We start from the raw sequence: 20,172 nt of genomic DNA on the forward strand, positions 1-20,172 counted from the left end.
AAGAAATGGATATGTAAATGTCAATAAATAAATATATAAATGCATATCTCTTTGGAGGTATGTGCAAAGGATATTTTTTTATTATTCAAGATGCATTCAGTCTCTAAAGGCTGACATTTATCATTGTCACTGACGTTATTGCCATGAAACAGCTTTCTTAGGTCCCCTCCATGGTCCGTCTCTTGTTCAATTCTCAACAGTGTCTTCAAGAAGAGAGTGCAAGCAGCCATTGCATTGAAATAAATCCATGAATATCCCAAACTGATCCTTCCCTGATTCAGCCTGTATCTGTAGGGTAAAAACTCTATCTAGTAGTGCTGTATTCAAGACCATTAAAGGGCAAGACAGAGTCATGACCAAGACCTGGACTCAGAGTCCAATGAGGAGCGACACCAGGAGAACGAGCTAAAACTCTGTATTTTTAGTAGCTAAATCAAAGTCAAGAGCGAGACCAGAAGAAGGCAAGATCAAGTTCAGGGGTGGGCAAGAACTTGTAGAAGCCGAGTCAGAGCCAAGAACAAATGTCAGGCGAGGCCAAGAACAAGTCAGGACCAAGAATTTGAAGCAGCCAAATCGAGACCAGGGAACCCAGGAGAAACCAAGAACTTGAAGAAGCTGAGTCAGAGCCAAGAACAAGACCAGGAGTAGGCAAGAACAAGATCAGGTGAGGGCAAGAACAAGTCAAAACCAAGAATTTGTCATAGGCCAAATAAAGTCAAGATCGAGACCCAGAGTGGGCGCGAACAAGTCAAAACCAAAAACTTGTAGAAGTCGAGTCAGAGCCAAGAACAAGACCAGAAGTAGGCAAGAACAAGTCAAAACCAAGAACTTGTAGAAGCCAAGTCAGACCCAAGAACAAGATCAGGTGAGGGCAAGAACAAGTCAAAACCAAGAATTTATCATAGCCCAATCAAAGTCAAGAGCGAGACCAGGGGTGGGCATGAGCGAGCCAAGACCAAGAACTTATAGAAGCAGAGTAAGAGCCAAGAACAAGACCAGGTGAGGGCAAGAACAAGTCAAGACCAAGAATCTGTAGTAGCTAAGTCAGTGTCAATAGCGAGACCAGGACTGGGCAAGAACGAGTCAATACCAAGAATTTGTAGTAGCCGAGTCAGAGCCAAGAACAAGACCAGAAGTAGGCAAGAACAAAATCAGGTGAGGCAAGAATGAGTCAAGACCAGGAGTCCATAAACATGTCCAGACCAAGAATATGTTGTAGCAGAGTTGGAGTCGAGGCCAAGACGGGGAGTTGCCAACATCCAGTTAATCCAGCTCATACTGAGTTTGTTTAGGTTTAGTTTAAACCCCCTTTACATAATATAAGGGCTTCCATTATTCCACTGAGTTCTTTAAACACCAATACCCAGTTACAGCACTGGAGCATCGGCCCAGTCATCGCAAGATTGCAGGTTCAATCCCTGGTGATCATGCAGTCATCGACATAACTGGCCTTACTCTCTCTAGGTAGGTGTTAGCTGATGTAACAGAACTGGTAGTTAGTGTCCTCCTCCAGGGGCATGTTGAGTTCCAATGAAGTCTGAAAATGCGCTTGCTAGCCTTCACCCTGTTTCAGTACTGGTAGAAACATGTGAATGGGAGTCCATTGAGGGCTTTTTTAGGAATTCTATTGCACTGTGTAAAGAACCAGAACCCTTAGGAATACAGAACTGTTATTCCCAACTTTTCGAGACCCTTTTTCAAACAATGTGTTGAACATCCTGTTCTCAAAGGCTGCCCTGGCTGGAGCGCCGGTCCGGGTGTTTGTCTGCAAACACAGAAGAAGCCACTGTTGATGTCTGCAGCTGGAAAAGAGAGGATCTTAGTAATCCCCGGTGGAAATGATTGCTTTTTCGCTACCTCCGCCCTTCTTCGCAGATCAATAACCTGGCTAGGACGCTCAGAGTGTACACAAGAGCAACGCATTAGCTGTCCTTATCCACTCCCTGCTCCTATTTATGGATTCCATATGTCACCCATGACACTCTCTTATGAAGCATCGCTCCCTGTTGGGTGCGCCCTACAGGATTAATGCTTAGCGGAGGTTGACATCCATCGTAGTAATTATTTCTCAACCAAATCCCCTCCTCTCAATGCCCACACACACCGAAGCTTGAGCTTCCTATCCCGCCATGTTCCATTCCATTCTGCCCAACTGTTAAAATGTGTGTATTGTTTGGGCCTTAATTCATCACTGGTGGTGTTAGGAGAGAAGGAAAGGAGAGGAGAGGTCAGTGGTGGTCAGTGAGCAAACAGGCCAAACTGCTCTCAGCTATGAGGCTGTATCCTCTAAACAGGTGGATTTGAGCCTCGGTTAGCTGGAACACGGCCTGTGCTGTGGTGTTTTTTTTAGCCTGCTAGCTAACCTCTCTAAGCCTAGCTAGCCGACTATGAGTCCAAACCCAGCAGAACCGCTCTCCCATTTCCCCTTTCTGTTCCTCCCAGCACCAGTAGCTCCACTTCACCTCTTTCAGACACCAGTTTTTATGGTCAACACTTGTGTCGGTGCTCAGCAGTCGGTGGAGCTGTAGCCGAGCTAGACAGGCAAAGGCCAGCTTAGCGAGTGGCGACAGATCCTAAACTATGAGGGAAAACGTTCAGTTGAGCTTTCTGACCTTTCCTTTGGCAGCAGTTGCTCGACCATTAGTCACCAGCCGCTCGAGTCGGTCTCGTCTAGACGTTCATAAGTGTTGAGTAAGTTCTGTGGAGACCAGACTTACTTAGCAGGATGACCTCCTATGGTTAATGCTAACCAGCTTCTCTCTCCTAATTCAGAGCAACATTTGTGTTTGTAGTGAACTTTGTATTAGATCATGTTTACAGTTTTTAAATAATGTAAGAAGAGATTATATATATATGCAAAAGCCCCGTAAATGCAGAACCATCTGCGCTAGTTACGCTACCCACCCTAGTTTTCAAACCGTCTAGCTGATGGACTTCTTCATTATTCCACCCACTTTGCGTAAAGTACCCGCTAGTTCTTCATTCTTTAGAAAAGTTCTCCTTTCCAGACTTGGTTCCTTTAGGGAGATGTACTTTATTTCCCCTCACGGTTTCTTCCCTATACTGTACAAACAACATTTCAATTTCAAAAGGCAGACAACTCCACACAAAACCGTCCATGGGCAACTTCAGCAGAATGGAGTATGCAATCAGCCACATGTATGTTTCTCCATCTGCCCAAACGTCTTCTACTAGTGCCTGAAACATCTGTTCCACAGTGTCTCCAGCACATAGTAGACTATTGTTATTGTAACTGATTAGCCATTTACATTCACATTTACATTGAAGGCCTCTAGCAGACGTTCTTCTTCAGAGCGACCTATGAAAGAGCTTCACTGTCAACGTGCAGATCGGCTAGAATCCAGAAGATCCCTCTAAGCTTAGATATACAGAAATACAGTCAGTCTGGAGACCACAATACTCCACATACTCTACACTCTCGGAATAGGAGGGTCTTCAGTCTGGGTTTGAAGACAGCAAGCGTTGGACTCTGCTGTTCGGACACCCAGGGGAAGTTCGTTCCACCACTTCGGTGCAGGACAGAAAAAGGTCTGGACGCTCGTCTTCCGTGGATCTTAAAGGATGGTGGGTCGAGCCGAGCCGTACTTGAAGCTGGAAGGGCTCTCGGTACAGATCAGGGTTTTGACCATCGCCACCGGCAGGTCCAGTCTTGACTTTGTAGGCCAGAGTCAGGGTTCTGAATCTGAAGACCTGGGCAGTAGCTACAGGAAGCCAGGAGTTGAACATGGCTAAACTTAGAAGCGTTGAAGAGACTGATACATCACAGACGGATGTCTCCAGTCGTTGCATTCAAACCTACGCACTGATATTTAACCATTGTCCAGCTATTTTCTCCAGCAGATTTCGCTAAGATGCTAAAAGCTAGGCCCACTTCTACCACTGCTGTAAAATGCAAAGCTGCTGCAGCAAAGTGAAACGGAGGTCGTATGAAATCTCACATGTCTCAACGCCATGATGTCCTGTATGCTGTGCTGAATCAGCCCATCGCTCCATTACACCTTAATGAGACTTAGGGAAAAAAAAGGCCCACCTGCCGTCACCTACGTCTCGAAAGCCCTCGCCATAGGAGCACGCAAATGGGATCATAACCGAGGTGCGGCTTTATGAGACTGAACTGCGGCTTGATGAGGTTCGATCTCCTAGTTTTAATGGAAGAATGAGTTTATTTCTTCAAGGAGCGTCTCAACGCTTAGCAATTAGCGGCTTTTTATCTGCTTACCTAGAGGTGGATGAATTCGTCTCACTTATCTGGCGTCCTTTTGGTTAGCTAAGCAACAGTAAATGGTGGGTTCGTGCCAACGCGATTAGGGTAAATGTCAAATAGAGCAAGCACCCTGCTACGGCTCCTCCCTAGCTTCTTACGACGAACGCCATGCTACGATGCTTCCAATTAGCAAGGACTTTAGCCTGCAAGGCTTTGCGAGTGGCAGCGCAGCTGTGGGGATTCAGAGCACGATTAGCAAAGTTTTGAAATGGTGAACACAGCGCTAGAAAGCTTATTTATCTGCTTTCAGGAAGCGCTAGATGAGGCTTTACCTGGAGCCCTCCATTCATCTTTCTAAGCTAAGCTAAGCGGCTTCAATGGTCTTCAGCCTGAATGCATGAAGGAAGATGGGGATTGATGAATTAATTCTACTCAGGAAACTGCCTGCCTGCTAACCTACCCTTTGAACACGCCACCATCAGTGGGCTTAATATATCAAACTATCCTTCAGGCACCACAGAAGCAAGATCCAAAATGAATACATACTGGATATCAAGCTTAAGGACTAGAGCGAAGGCATCCAGGGCCAGCATCAGCTCTTACAGCACATGATTCAAACAAATGTCCGAGCAACAAGCACCGTTAGGGCCCTGATCGTGGCACTAAATCATCATTATGTGAGTGGAAATTGAAAACTAGCCTAGCATGAACGCTCAGTGGCTACCACTTTTTTTTTGCTTTCTCCCTGGTGGAATATAAGGAAATGATTATGATCTACAGCAGTGGTTCCTAACCCTGGTTCTGGAGGACCCCCTGCTCTGCACATTTTAGTGGACTACAACTACTACTAGGGTTTTAAAGACTTTTATAGAAGCTGAAGTATCAACTGAAGCTTTTTACTCCAGTAAAAGTGTAAAAGTACTGGTTTCAGAACCACTTCAAGTAGAAAAGTAAAAGTAATGGAAGGAAAACAAAGGCCGAAAGCTTAGGCCTCACCACAGGGGTCTATAGTACACTACCACCCCTCCTCTCCCCAAAAGCCCATTTCTCTAAAAGTCATAATGAGGAGAAGGATCTATTAAAATGTTGATGTTAAAAATGTTGGGCTGCACTAGGCTCCTGTTTCAGCTGCAGATCTGCCCATTGAAAGTGAAGCATTTCAGTAATATCAGCTCTATTAAAGGAGCGTCTCTGTGCTCTACTGAGCATCAACATGAGCTTCATGGAGGAAAATATGAGGAGTCGTTGTCTAGAAGTTTTGTAAAGCTGCAGAAAGTCAGACTTCAGAGGCGTGTGATCAATAAGCTTTACTGGAATGTAAATGTGGGGCCGGAAAGAAAACAAACAGAAATGAAATAGGAGTAATGAGGCTATTTTTTTAATGTAAGAAGTAGAAAGTTCAGATAATTGGGTGAACATGTAAGAAGTAGAAGTAAAAAGTCTGAAAAATAAATAATTACTCCAGTAAAGTTTAGATAACCAACATTTTTACTTAAGTAAAGTAACAAAGTATTTGGAATTCATTACTTGACACCTCTGGAAACAAGCAGGGCAGTGGAGTTCTCCAGGACCAGGGTTGGGAACCACTGTTAGGTGGTAACCTGAGGAGTTCACAACAAGACACAGGTGCAGGTATTAAGGAAGGGGGCGTGCCAGACTGGAGCCATGGCCAAAATGGGCTAATCTAGGCTAGAAGGTTTTTCAAGAAGTTTTACTGTTAGCATCACATGCTAGCTGTGTTGTACCACCTTCAATGTTTGTTACAGCCATTCATGAACATTTTACAGACACTTTTTCAGTAAAAGTTGAGGCCTGTCCCGAAATATCACTGGTGAAACAAATCTATTAAATTAGTCTGTCAGCAGGTTAGCCCAACCAATAGCTTGTCAAAACATTGGTACAATTAGGTGGAGTAACCAAAGCCTTTTGTTAAGCTCTTAACAAAAGCAATTTAGCATTAGGATCCCAAGCAGTTTTAGTATTAGCACTCATGCTAGCTGTGTTGTACCACATTTAGGGTGTGTAAAAGCCGTTTTAGTGCCATTTTACAGTGGCTTCTTCAGTAAACTTGAGGCCTGTCTCAAAATATCGCTGAAGGAACGAACCTATTAGATTAGTCTGTTAGCTGGTTAGGTCAAATAAATGCTTGTCCAAAGACTGGTACTGTTAGGTGGAGTAACCCGAGCTTTTTGTTACATTCTGGAATATTAGCTGTTTAGAAGCAATTTAGCATCATGCTAGCTGTGTTGTACCACCTTTAGGGTTTGTAAAAGCCATGTTTTGGAAACTTTTAAGGCATTTCTCAAAATATTACTGTAGGAATGAAGCTCTGTACAGTTAGGTGGAGTAACCAGAGCTGTGTGTCCAGTTAGCCTTTGCATATTAGCTGCTTTGCTAATGTTCGAGGCCTACCCCGGATGTATACACAGATAACACCTACGCTTAAATCAGGTATATCCTGTATATCAGTTATTGGCTTCTTTAGAATTGCTAGTTTTGTCTTCATCTGAAATTCTTCACATTAGCTTACAAGCCAATTAGCATTGCTTGTGAGCCTCGTACAGTTTGTTTCCTCTCTGCCCATTTTGGGGGTCCGAATGAATTCTATAGGAGTCCATTTCCCCCTGAGTTTACTGTGTAGATAAACAAGGCTGCTTGATGATATATTCAGGGAACAATGCACTGGGAGCGCTAATCGCGTGCTAGCCTTGCTCTCTGGGTGCTGATCTCGCTAGCTTAAAAAAAATGCTATCATTAAAGCATAAGTATAAAGACATAAAAGCAAAACTATGACCCTGATAAGTGCTAAATATACTCTTTTTGTCTCCCCACCCCCACCCCACCCTCCGTTAGTCTCACCCCAGCCTCCCCAGTTGGGAAGGTGTGAAGGCATGTTAGCTTCTGGTGCTTTAATGAGGCCTTCCAACAGCCTAACGGAAGCGCGTTCTAGGTCACGAACAGCGTTCGGCCGAGAGAACAAAGCTATCTAATGAGATACGGTCAATGTCTCAAATTATATTTTGCCTGATTTAATCGGTTTATGCCCTGTGAGGAAGTGTGTGTGAGTGTGAGAGAGCGAGATTGTGTGTTAGCAAGAGAATATATGCATCCAAAATGCCTACAAGCACAGTCCTCAATCAATTAATGCACAGCACTTCAGCAGCTGTTGCTAATGGCTAACAAAATGCGCATGCAATCCCAGAGCCAGCCCGGCTCCACCGGCACGTACACTAGCCAGATTTACCAGCCATGTGCAGATATCCAGAGTTGTACCAGCGCTAAATATGTGTCCATAACCGAATGATTCGTGCCCCCTCATCAATGGTTTTTGTGACTTCATTATCTTGTTCCAACACCTTGCTATGTCATTCCCATGACTTCATTACCATGACATCATTACCTTGTTTCAAAATCTTGCTAATCTTACTGCATTATCTCATTCTAACATCTTATGTCATTCTTGTCACTTTATTACCATGACATAATCATCTCGTCCCAACCCCTTGCTAAGTCATTCCTGCGACTAAATTCCAATGAATTGAATTCCAAATTCCACTTAATTATTGTTCAACACGTTACATCATTCCCATGACTTCAATTATGACATAATTGTCTTGTTCTAACATCTTGCTGTCATTCCCATGACGTCATTACCATGTCTTATCTCAACCCCTTGCTAAGTCATTCCCATGACTTCATTCCAACTCCCATGGCCTAATTATCTTGTTCCAACACCTTGCTATATCATTCCCATGACTTAATTATCTTGTTCTAACATCTTATGTCATTCCTGTGACGTCATTCCAATTCCCATGACCTAATTTGCTTGTTCCAAAACCTTGCTATGTCATTCCCATGACTTCATTACCATGACCTAATTATCTCATTCTAACATCTTGCCATGTCGTTCCTGTGACGTCATTACCATGTCTTATCTTATCTCAACCTCTTGCTAAGTCATTCCTATGACTTAATTCCCATGACTTAATTATTATTCCTGTGACTTCATTGCAATTCCCATGACCTAAGTATCTCATTCTAACACCTTCCTACGTCATTCCCGTGACGTCCATCCCATGCTTCATTTAGTCATGGTTATGACGTAATCATCACAACATTATTATCTTGCTCCCTCGCCCGACTACATCATGGTCATGAGTTATTTAGCAAGTTATTTATAAAAATGGAATTATAATGTTTTACGTCTCACTAAGCCACAGCTACGACTTTTCGCTCTCGCTTAATTATTGTGTCTCTTTCTCTCGCCGTCTTTGTTGTGCCGATGACCTAATTATCATGTTCTCAGGCCATCATTAGTTACAGTCACAGTACTTGTTTTCTTTTCTATTGAGGACGAATGTCATCAGTGGGGCTCCAAAGTCATGCAACTGTTGCCAAGACCCTGCATATTTGTGAGTGGAGCGTGGGTTGTCTTATTTTCATTGCAGGGTTGTTTCCGACGTTTTTAATTCGGCTGCACTACGCCCACAGAGCGCTCATTCAGCTGACTGGACATTTCGGCCTTTGCAAGAGTACGAGTACAGTACCATCTCGAGCACTCGGAAGTCTGGCCATGCCATGCCAGTGACCGAAGGCCTTTGATAATTGTCTGAAAACTGTTCGGATCCTTTGCGGCTGAAGGACCGCGGTTGCCAAAGAGCAGGTCAGATCCGAGGTTGCCAGATTGGTATAATTTGACGATCGTCTCAAAGGATTTAAAAGCAGTTTCCTGAACATCTAAATGTCACTGGAGGTCAATACAGACTCGACTGTGTTAACTGGATGCTCTGGACGAGGTTTGTGCGGATGGCTTAATTCGTATTTCCTCATCTCCCCCTCAGAGATCGCGCTCTGAGATTAGCGGAGTGACGCGGCGAGTTTTAATTGCCGAAGTGGCCGTCTTGATTAGCATCTCCGCCGGAGCCTTATCTCCACTGGCCAAGCGAAAAAGGAGGCTCTGACTGATGTAAACAGCCGCAACCTGATCCATATACAAGTCCAGAAGCTTAAACCCCTGATAAAGGTACTGGTCAAGCCCTTGTCAAGAAGATATTGACGGTTAACTGCGCCTCATTGATTAGCTTAGCGTCAAGTCCTCCTGAAGTCTCGGGACATGGATCGGCTCGGCCTAGCGATGAAGCGCGGCTTCCGGTGGTTTCATCTCTCTTGTGTTTCGGGACTGTATCATCTGATTTATGATGCTGTTGTGAAATAAACGACGCGCTGATAGACTAATGGAGTTCATGCTACATTTTAAAGATCTTATCTGCTTCATTATGCTGCCAGTTACCGCTCCGTTTCCTGCGCAGAATTCAATAAACCGATTTCCCAGTGTCGTCACCACAATTATTCCATTATCATCCTATTAGCGTTTTTGTCATCGCCGCTATATGAAAGATAGCGGCGCTGTCAGCAAGGTGGTTGTCCGTGCCATTAGCGACGCCGCTTGCGCGTAACGGAAACCTTTAATGCAGTTCAGCGCGACGTACGTACTGAGTGCCAACAGAAAATGCCAACAGGATGTTTGATTAGGTGCACAAGAAGCCAGGGGTCTTCTAATTCAGACAGATAAAAAAAAACAGGAAGCTCAGATACGCTCTGGGAGCCAGAAGAGCCCACTCTGCTAGAAGGCCCCACCAGCCTCTATAGTATGTCTGGGTCCAGAGGCAAGAGAGTAACCTTACTTTAATGATCTGAGAAGTTTCCAAATCCCTCCTATCTGCTTCTCCAGGGCTGCTGATCTGATGGAGTGATGAGGGGAAACTTTCGGCCACTGGGAGACCTGAGGAAAGAGAGAGGATTGCAATTTGGAATAACTGTGTCTTTGTTCCTGTTCAAGCAATAAGAGACTGGGTGTTCACCACCGCTGAGGGTTTCACCCTTACTGCATTGACACTACTGTAGAGTTGCAAAGTTTCTTAGGGTTTCATTGTTAAAAAAAAAGCAATGGCAGTAAACTATTAACAGTAGACAATAGCTGCCAGGTAAACTAACAGTCAAAAGCCAGATTAGTAGGTACTGGATAATTAGTACTTCTTGAATAATTAGTAGGTACTGAATAATTAGTTCTTCTTAAATAATTAGTAGGTACTAAATAATTAGTAGGTACTGAATAATTAGTTCCTCTTGAATAATTAGTAGGTACTAAATAATGAGTTGTTTTTTCAATAATTAGTAGGTACTGAATAATTAGTTTTTCTTAAATAATTAGTAGGTACTAAATAATTAGTTCTTTTTGAATAATTAGTAGATACAGAATTTTAGTACTTCTTGAATAATTGGTAGATACTTAATAATTAGTGAGTACTGAATATTACTACTTCTTGAATAATTGGTAGATACTGAATAATTAGTTCTTCTTAAATAATTAGTATGTACAATATAATTAGTTCTTCTGGAATAATTAGTAGGTAATGAATAATTTGTTATTCTTAAATAATTAGTAGGTACTAAATAATGAGTTATTTTTTAATAATTTGTAGGTACTGAATAATTAGTAGGTACTATATAATTAGTTCTTTTGGAATAATTAGTAGGTACTGAATAATTAGTGAGTACTGAATAATTAGTTCTTGAATAATTAATATACACTGAATAATTAGTACTTCTTGAATAATTAGTGTAAAGAAAATAATTAGTAGGTGCTATAACTAGTATACACTGAATAATTTGAACTTCTTGAATAACTAGTAAGTACTAAATAATTAGTAGATACTAAACAATTAGTAGTTACTCAACAATACACAAATACTGAATAATCAGTAGGCACTGGTTACTAATTAGGCAGTATTTACTAAGCATCTAATATCTAATATTAGTTACTGAATAATTTGTAGGTACTGAATAATTAGTAGTTAGTAAGTAATTAGATGCTGAATTATTTGTAGATGCTGAATAAGTAGAACTCATTAAATAACTAGTAAGTACTGAATAATTAGAAAATACTAAACAATTAATAGTTATTCAACAACATTCAAACACTGAATAATCAGTATTGATAACTAATATTAGTAAATACTGAATAATTAGTAGGTACTGAGTAATTAGTAGGTAATGTCTATGTATGAAATAATTAACAGATATTGAATAATTAATAGATTTTGTATTATTTATTGATACTGAATAAGTAGTACTTTTTAAATAACTAGTAGGTAATGACAAATCTGTAGTAGTTACTGAATAATTAATATATGTTACATAATTAGCAGGTACTGAATAATTAGCATTTACTGAGTTTTAGGTAGGTAAGAAATAATTAGCAGATTAATAATTAATAGATTGTTTTTAAATGAGATTTAAAGACAGAATAATTAGGTACTGATGACTAATGTTTATTGAATAATTAGTAGATTTTGAATAATTAGTGGTTTGTCAGTAATTACCAGCTGCTAAATTAGTAGTAGGTACAGAATAATTAGCAGATACTGAGTAATTAGTGGTTAGTGTTTAGAGAATAATTACTAAGTGCTAAATTATTAGGTCGTAAATAAGTATTACTTATTGAATCATTTGTAATAGTTATTGAAGCATGCATGGAACAGTAGGTGTTAAAATTAAAACTCAAAAATGAGGCTAGGGTTTAAGGTGTCATAGGGCCTCCAGACAGGGGCCCGAAATATGGAAAATGAAGTACAAGTACAATTCTTGTACTGAAACACAATAGCCCTAGCCCCAGAGAAGGAAGGCCAGAGAGTGCGTGGAGGACCCCTGTCTCCAGCTGGTCACAAACAACAGAAACATTGTGTTTTGTTTTCCAGATTTTTGACCTTTTCTACCTTTAGAGGCCTGTTCTGTGGCCAGACACTTTAATTAGAATCCTTTTCTTTTTTCCCCCCCGTCATCGTGATGGCGCGTCATCTCCGTTGCGGTTGGGGTGTAATCTTGGCGGCCCCTGTGCGAATGCTGACATACCGGCTGGGACAGAATGCCAAACAACGTGGTTAATTAAGTGCTGTCTGTGTTAATGAACACCAGCGTTCCGGCACGGATGGAAACCTGCTGGATGCGGTCCTTCCCGGATTTAACAAATCCGTCTCAACAGCTGAATTTTTCAGACATTGAGTGTGTTTGGAAATGTACCGATTTTCTAGCCATTTTCTTCACTATCCAAACCCATCAGTGAACCTACGTGTCTTCCGAGTTTGATACCAGATGGTAAAATTGTGGCGACTCTAGGGACTATTTAGGGTCTACTTGTTTTTATTATTATTATTATATTATTTCTTCAGAATCGTCTTTGGTGTTACTGGCACCTTGAGATCTCAATTGCGTTCCACCCCATGTACCACATGTGATGCGAATGACATTAAAGTCTTCTTGAATCCTTGAATGAGAGGAGAGAGTTGTGCTCTTTCCGGCTCCGGCTGCTGATGGCAAAGCGGCATGACTGGGGTTTGAACCCCCTGACGCCATAGTGGTAGCCCTCTGAGCCACTCTGAGCCCCATGTATCTTTTTTCTCTCTCATTTTTTTAGAGTAAACTCTGTGACCTCAAAAAAATGTGTTTTTGAATAATTAGTACTTAATGAATAATTAGTAGACACTGAATAAGCAGCAGTTTTTGAATAATTCATACTTATTAAATAATTAGTAGGTACTGAATAATTAGCACTGAATAATTAGTAGACACTGAATAAGTAGTAGTTTCTGAATAATGAGTACTTATTGAAAAACTAGTGGTACTGAATAATTAGTAGATACTAAACAAATAATAGTTATATATTTAATAATATTAAACTACTGAATAATTAGTAGGTACTGGTTAACTAATATTTATAAGATACTTAGTAAATACTAAATAATTAGTAGATATTGAATAATTAGTAGATACTGAATAATTTTCACGGAATAGTTATCACTAAATAATTAGTATAAACTGAATAATTAGCACTGAATAATGAATAGTTACTGAATAATCAGTACTCATTGAATAACTAGTAGATACTGAATGAGTAGATATTAAACAATTATTCAATAATATATCAAATACCTAATAATCAGTAAGTACTGATAACTAATATTTATTATATACTTAGTAAATACTGAATAATAATAGTTACTGAATTATATGATGTTACTAAATAATTAGTAGCTAGTGAGTAATTTGTAGGTATGAAATGATTAGCAGATATTGAATAATTAACAGATACTAAATTATTTTGTAGCTACTGAATAAATAGTGATTACTGAATAATTAGTAGATCCTGAATAATTGTTGATAAACAGAATACTAAAGTTTTTGAAAGTAATGAATCAATATCAGTAGGTAGTAATTACCTAATAGTTCCTAATAGAAGTCCCTCAGTAATTAGTATGTATGAAATAACTAGATAAAGAATAATTAGTAGATACTGAATATTTAATACTTATGACATAATTAGCAGGTACTGAATAATTCTTATTTTTTTAATAATACATAGATTCCAAATAATTAGTATGTACTGATGAACTTCAATTGATTCCTATTTATTAGGGGTTACATTCTAACCGCTCTGGATTCAGAGTCATGTCAATCAAACATCCAGGCCTTGGGCTTCGTTAACTACTCCTCATAATGTAAATTCTTCATCGGACAAAAGACTAAGCTTTCTCCTGGATTATGGTGATGTGCTCAGCTTTTCCGCCGCTTTAAACATTGTGAAATTGCACAGGCGTGTAATTTCAATGTTTACCACGTCTTTTCATAGTCAACATGAGAAATCCACAGCGCTAAGCTCCCCAGGCAGTAATCTACACATCTACAGCATGTTAACATGAGAGGGCTTCCTAAAGCACAGAGCAGAGCATCTGGCTCTAACAAGTGCAGTGGGGCTCGATGATCCTTCAGTGTGGAGTTGACTTCATGATCAAAGTGAGATACCGACAAAAAAAAAAGGTAGAGAAAACTCTGCGTGACTGGACGTCCGGACTGTACAGTGATTAACAGTGGTGAAACCATAGCAACGGAAACAAACCCCATGGCAGCAAGGCTTTTTTGGCTGTTTGGTTTTTAAGCTTTTGTTTTCTGGCAGAAGTTGGACTTGGAATCTGTCCGTGTCTGATTATGGAGGCTAATTTAGCGTGTGAGTGAGCGCTGGAGGCTGTGAGATGGGTGGGGCCGTGCTTTGTAATATGCTGACTGTGGTTTGTGATGGGCGGGGCTGTGGTTTGTGATGGGCGGGGCTGTGGTTGGGGATGGGTGGGAATGGTTTGTAATATGCGGACTGTGGTTTGTGATGGGTGGGGCTGTGGTTTGTGATGGGCGGGGCTGTGTTTTGTTATGGGTGGGACTTTGGTTTGTGAGGCAGTGGTTTGTAATGGGTGGGGTTTTGGTTTGTGATAGGTGGGACTGGTTTATGGTGGGTGGAACTGTTGCTTGTGATGGGTGGGATTGTGTTTTTTGATGTGCGGGACTGTAGTTTGTAAAGGGTAACGGGCGAGTTTGTGGTTTGTGATTGGTGGGGCTGTGGTTTGTAAGGGGCGGGACAGGTTAGTGATGGGTGGGGCTGGCTTGTGATATGCAGGCTGTGGTTTGTGATGGTCGGGACTGGTTTGTGATGGGTGGGGCTGTGGTTTGTAAAAGGTGATGAGCAGTTTCGTTGTTTGTGATGGGCCGGACTGTGGTTTGTGGGGCAGTGTTTTGTGATGGGTGGGACTGGTTTATGGTGGGTGGGACTGTTGTTTGTAGTAGGTGGGATTGTGGTTTTTGATGGGCGGGACTGTGGTTTGTAAAGGATGGACTGTTGTTTCTGATGGGTGATGGGTGGGGCTGTGGTTTCTGATGGGCAGGACTGGTTTGTTATGGGTGGGGTTTTGGATTTTGATGGGAGGACTGTATTTTTTGATGAGCGAGGCTGTAGTTTGTGAAGGTGGGAACTGTGATTTGTGGTGGGCGGGGCTGTGGTTTGTGATGGGTGAGACTGTGTTCATGAATGGGTGGGACTATGATTTGTGATGGGTGAGACTGTGACTATAAATGCACATTACCGGTACCTATCTATGTCCTCCATCAACGGAAAAAGGAGCACCAGAAAACAAGTGTTGACTCTAAATCTTATTTGGGTGGTGGACCATCCTGACTACAGCAGCGACATTAACATGGTAGTGTTCATGAATGGTAGTCCACAGTCCAAATGTATCCAGCCAAGAGCAGCTCTGATGGGCTATCGTCTCTGTATGCCAGCAAGGTGGAGCTCCAAGGGAGGGCTTTTCCAATAATGTGGCTGTTGACTGAAGACCCCAAATGAGTGCAGAGGCAGAAAACCCTGAGAGGAACAATCCAGGAGATCCAGTGAAAGCGAACCTACTGGCAATAAAGTCTGCCATGAAATAAATAAGGGTATCGATTTCAGAAGAGCAAATCTGAGTGGGAAGAGTTTGCTTTTCTTATTTTTCTGTTTGTACTCATACATTTATTTATAAGCCTTTCTTTCAAGGGTGACGTGTAATTGAAACCATATTTTTGGTTTCTAGATTATGAATGCCAGCTTAGTGGGTTGCTTGCCAAGCCTAAATCATATTTAATTGCCTGTGCAAAAAAGGCTGTAAGCTATTTTACCCTCTCTAGGATAATAAAGTGGCTCTGGTTTCATGAAAATACTGTGTTTTCCAGCCTCCAAAAGTGGACGGTCTTCTCAAGCAACCTAGCAGTCATTGGTTGTCCTTCCAGCAACTAATGGGTTTAATCTATTGCAGAAAGATTGGAAGAAATTGAAGTTGTAATAGTGAAAAATATGGGGTTTTAACACATCCAAATGAGGAAAACGAGACCCCCCCCCCCCCTCCCACCATGGCTGCAGGCTCAGGTTCTGAGAACAATATAGCCCACAGTTCCCAGAGCCTGCCTGCCTGCCTTCCCCCGGCGGCAGATCGACTGCGCCTCTCCGGTTTCTGGCTCCACCTCTAGGTGACTCATAATTGCATTAGCCAGCCTAAACGGCTTGTCAAGATGGCGGCGGAGTCTGTTTGCTTCCTTCAGGAGTAATAGGGAGGAGTTGCCCAGGCAGGGCACAGTGCCATGGCGGACATAAGCGCTTCCAAAAGCGGCCCTGCAGCCATTGAATAGCAGAGCCAAGACTACAGTGCAAACACTGCGCTGTAATAATCACAGAGCCTAGTGCTGCAGTGGCGGCGGCGGCACCAAAACAAAACCCAACACCAGATGAGACTGGTAGACTAACCCAAGCCAAAGAAACAGACTGCAGCGATCGCAAATCCGATCCGGCCTTGGGATTTTAGCAGATAACTCTGCCACAACAGTTAAAGCCATAACCCTGAACCTTACCTTAACCTTAATCCCAAACTTAAACTCTAGCAAATTCTAGCAAACTTAAACTCTAATCATGTGTAAACTCTAATCACCTTTTTAACTTAAATCCAAAACTTACTCCTAACCCTCACCCTGGCCTTAATCCTGACCCTAACCTTAACCTCCACTCAAAACCTAACTCAAACCCTGGCGCTAATCTTGACCCTAACCGTAACCTCAACCCAAAACCTGACTTAAACCCTGGCCCTAATTGTAACCCTAAACCTAACCTCCATCTCAAACCTATTCCTAAATGTGGCCCTATTCCTGACCCAAACCCTCACCCTCACCCTGACCCTAACTGTGATCTTACCCAGTCTTAATGGATCTGGATCTTAATCCAGTTACAGAAAGTGTGTATTTGGTCGTCTTCCAGGCCAATCAAGATCAGGCCCATTTCGCAGGAGGGGCAGATGTCTGATGTTACAGCAGCTTTAGCACTTTAGGGCACGTACGCCAGATCCTTAAAAATGTCGGGAATGAGCAGCCCTAGAGCCGTCTGATAGCAGAGCCAACGCTACAGAGACTACACACACAGAGCTTAGCATTTGGTCGCAGTCAAGACCAAACCAAAGAATCTTCTTCCAGGCATCATGTTTCGTGTCCTTTTTTTATCACGGTCACAACGTCCCGTCCAAATCGCCTTGTTGTAAGCCTTGCGTCAGACATCGTCTCGAATACAAAGCAAGCTCATTGCTTGCCTTGCTCTGTGCTGCAGATGAAGCAAAGCAAGCCCACGCACCCGATATAATCCCAGCCCTCCGGATACATTTCTGGCAGAAAGGCACATCGAGAGCCAGTCTTGCGCCAAGTTCGGGTTCGCACTCTCGGTTGATGCAACAAACGGCCATCTGACGGTCCCGACAGGCTGCGCTGCTTGTTCCCAGCCCATCGTTCATCAGCGCTACAGACACGAGTCCAAATTTACAGCTGTCCCTGAGCAGTAGCCACTGGGTGGGTGATGGACCCACTCTCAACCTAGCAGTGACACTAAGGAGTGCACCACAGTGACCATGCCCACTGCTATGCCACCATCGAAAGCTACGATGGGGTAGAGGGAGGCCGTCTACCTGGACTCTACCTGGTCTGATCTCTAACTGCAACTACAGAGTTGATGGAGCTTTTGAAGTGGACAGAAGTGATAGTGGTGTTTCTAATAAAGTGGCCAGTGCAGGGGCCCCGGGTGGTCCAGCAGACGTCCAGAGGCGTTGTCACTGTGATCAGAGGATCGCTGGTTCGTATCCCGATCAAACTGCCGGGGCCCTCAGAGAGAGCGCAATTGGACTTGCTCTCTCTAGGGTGGATAGATAGCGCTATCCCCTCCATGCTACTCTACTTCGGTGCTGGCCGTCACTGGCGCCGGGTAGCCAGTGCATCAGAGCCAGGTATTCGGAGATTCCCTCCAGGAGCGTTGGTTGTTGCCTGGTGACGTTTCATCGGCGGCAGTTCGAAAAAGAGGTGTGGCTGGATGCGCACGTGTCGGAGGGGGCGTGTGTTGGTCTCGCCCTCACTAGTGTTGGGGGTGTTGCGTGTAATGGGGGGATTACGGGTTGGCGATCTAAATTGGTGAGCAAACACACTGAGAACATGTCCACATGGGGCCTGTATGGGGGGTCAACTGGAAACCAGAAAGTTTTGTCCATGGGTGTCCAATGTTGACCGCACATATGGATGCCCCCAGGGTTACTGATGAACAAGGAGGGGTTGAACATGGGCCCCCTTCTGGGTTGTTAGCATTGGGTGATTTACCGCCCTTGCAATTCAGGTTCCGCAGGGGGCGAAGCCTACCCCCTGTAGTTGGCGCCTACGGTTCTAAACGCTCCTAGCCACAGCAAGTCTGGTCTTACGGTAGCCACCTAATGGCAGGCTCCACAGAGGTACGACAGCACTGCGGATACAAATTTAGCAAGAATGACAATAAACAACATCGATGATAACCTTTTAAGACGTCAGCCGATTAGCATTCCGAGCACGCCTCCCTCGCCAGCATTCCCTGGCCCGCAACAAATCAACTGTGAAATTTTAATTTTCATTTAAAGCAATTTTGGTTTCGGATGCTTGTTGATCACTTGAAATAGAACAAAAACAAGCATCTGAGCCGAGGCGCCAGGCGCGCTCCGTCCCCGAGGAGCGGCATCGGATGAATGCTAAAACGCTGGGATAGCGTTCTACGGAAAAACGGGGAGATGGTGCGCTTGACTGTGGTGTTTCCTTTTTTTTGTCCTTGCTCATTCTCTCCGCATGGCTGGTGCGGTTGGCTTAGTTCGCCGGCCTCGGAGCTGAAATAATTAGATCTCTCCCAGTCAAGATCACACTGAGAGTGTGGGGCCGTTTGCGCGAGTGCGACAGCGCGAGTGTCGCTGACTGTAGAGACCACAGATAGATCAGAGTGTGACATATGGTTTACCCAGCATGCACCAGCGGGCAGGGCAGATGGGTTGGAGGGGGGGATGGGGGGTTTGACACTCTGGTTGACGTCTGGACGCCCATGGCAACGGAGTAGTTTCTCCATTTCAAAAAGAATTAGCAATTAATTCTGATTAAATCGCGCAGTGTAGGAACGCATGCTTAACCCTTGCACTGCTGGGGTTATTACTGCTGTTTTGCCGTCGGGAGAAGCAGGGCACAACCTAACCCATCTCGCTAATTAACTGTAAAAGTACTTGAGCAAAATGACTCCGCACAAACAGCCTCCACAGATCTGCTACAAGTAAACGCATGGACTTTCTTGGCAGCTCATACAGTTTCTAGGCAACTCAGCAAAATGCAAAGCAGGCACAAGGCGACTGCGACAACCTACCCCACAGGTGGGGTTAACAGTAACAGATGGATGCACTGATGGCTGAGAAAATTCTAAAAAAAATCCATCCAATCAATCCTTTGTTGATTGAAGCAGACAAGCTTTTTAGATTGGCGTCCAAATAAATATGGCCAGTGACAAAGTAACTAAAAAAAACATTTGATATCCATTGATTGAGTGAGTGAAACTCAACCTCCACCATGTTTGGAAGCTGTAGTTTAGCCAGGCTAGCTCTTACTGTGAGTTGTTGATGATGAAACTACCTCCACCATGTTTGGAGGCTTTAATTTAGCCTTCCTAGCTCTCACTGCGAGTTGTTGATGATAAAACTACCTCCACCATGTTTGGAAGCTGTATTTTAGCCTGGCTAATTCTGACAGTGAGCTGTTGATGAAACTACCTCCACCATGTTTGGAGGCTGTACTTTAGCCTAGCTAGCTCTCACTGCAAATTGTTGGTGAAACTACCTCCACCATGTTTGGAAGCTGTACTTTAGCCTGGCTAATTCTGACAGTGAGCTGTTGATGAAACTACCTCCACCATGTTTGGAGCCTGTAATTTAGCCTGGCTAGCTCTCACTGTGAGCTGTCAGAAATGCCTACAATTGGCATCTGGGCTGAACCTAGGAGCAATGGAAGAAGGTGGCCTGGTCTGAGGACTCTAACTGGGACCTTCTTATTCAGTTTCCTCTGTACTGTGTGTCTTCCTGACCATCATTATCTTATGAAGCCTTGGAAGCTCACTAAGGTCTACTGAACCTTTCCTTTTTGATGCGTTGATTTAGTTATGGCAGAGAGCCACTAGCGCTGCTGCTAACGTCGTCTTTCTGACTTTTCCACCAACGCATGGACTTGACAGCTCG

The 20,172-nt window shown here is 43.1% G+C and overlaps 1 protein-coding gene across 5 annotated transcripts in view; it reads right to left on the reverse strand.

Annotated features, from left to right (window-relative positions):
- lrfn1 (leucine rich repeat and fibronectin type III domain containing 1) overlaps positions 1-20,172 on the reverse strand; it is a 173,799-nt gene that overhangs the window by 85,688 nt on the left and 67,939 nt on the right. For 3 of the 5 annotated variants that reach the window (XM_072690826.1, XM_072690827.1, XM_072690825.1), the window contains one exon: positions 9,910-10,007. The exons of the other annotated variants lie outside the window; for them this stretch is intronic. The gene's annotated coding sequence lies outside the window, so the exon portion shown is untranslated. The remainder of the gene's footprint in view (positions 1-9,909; positions 10,008-20,172) is intronic. 5 annotated transcript variants of the gene reach the window in all.

This window comes from Salminus brasiliensis, chromosome 11 (assembly GCF_030463535.1).
Source record: "Salminus brasiliensis chromosome 11, fSalBra1.hap2, whole genome shotgun sequence".
Classification (NCBI taxonomy): Eukaryota; Metazoa; Chordata; class Actinopteri; order Characiformes; family Bryconidae; genus Salminus; species Salminus brasiliensis.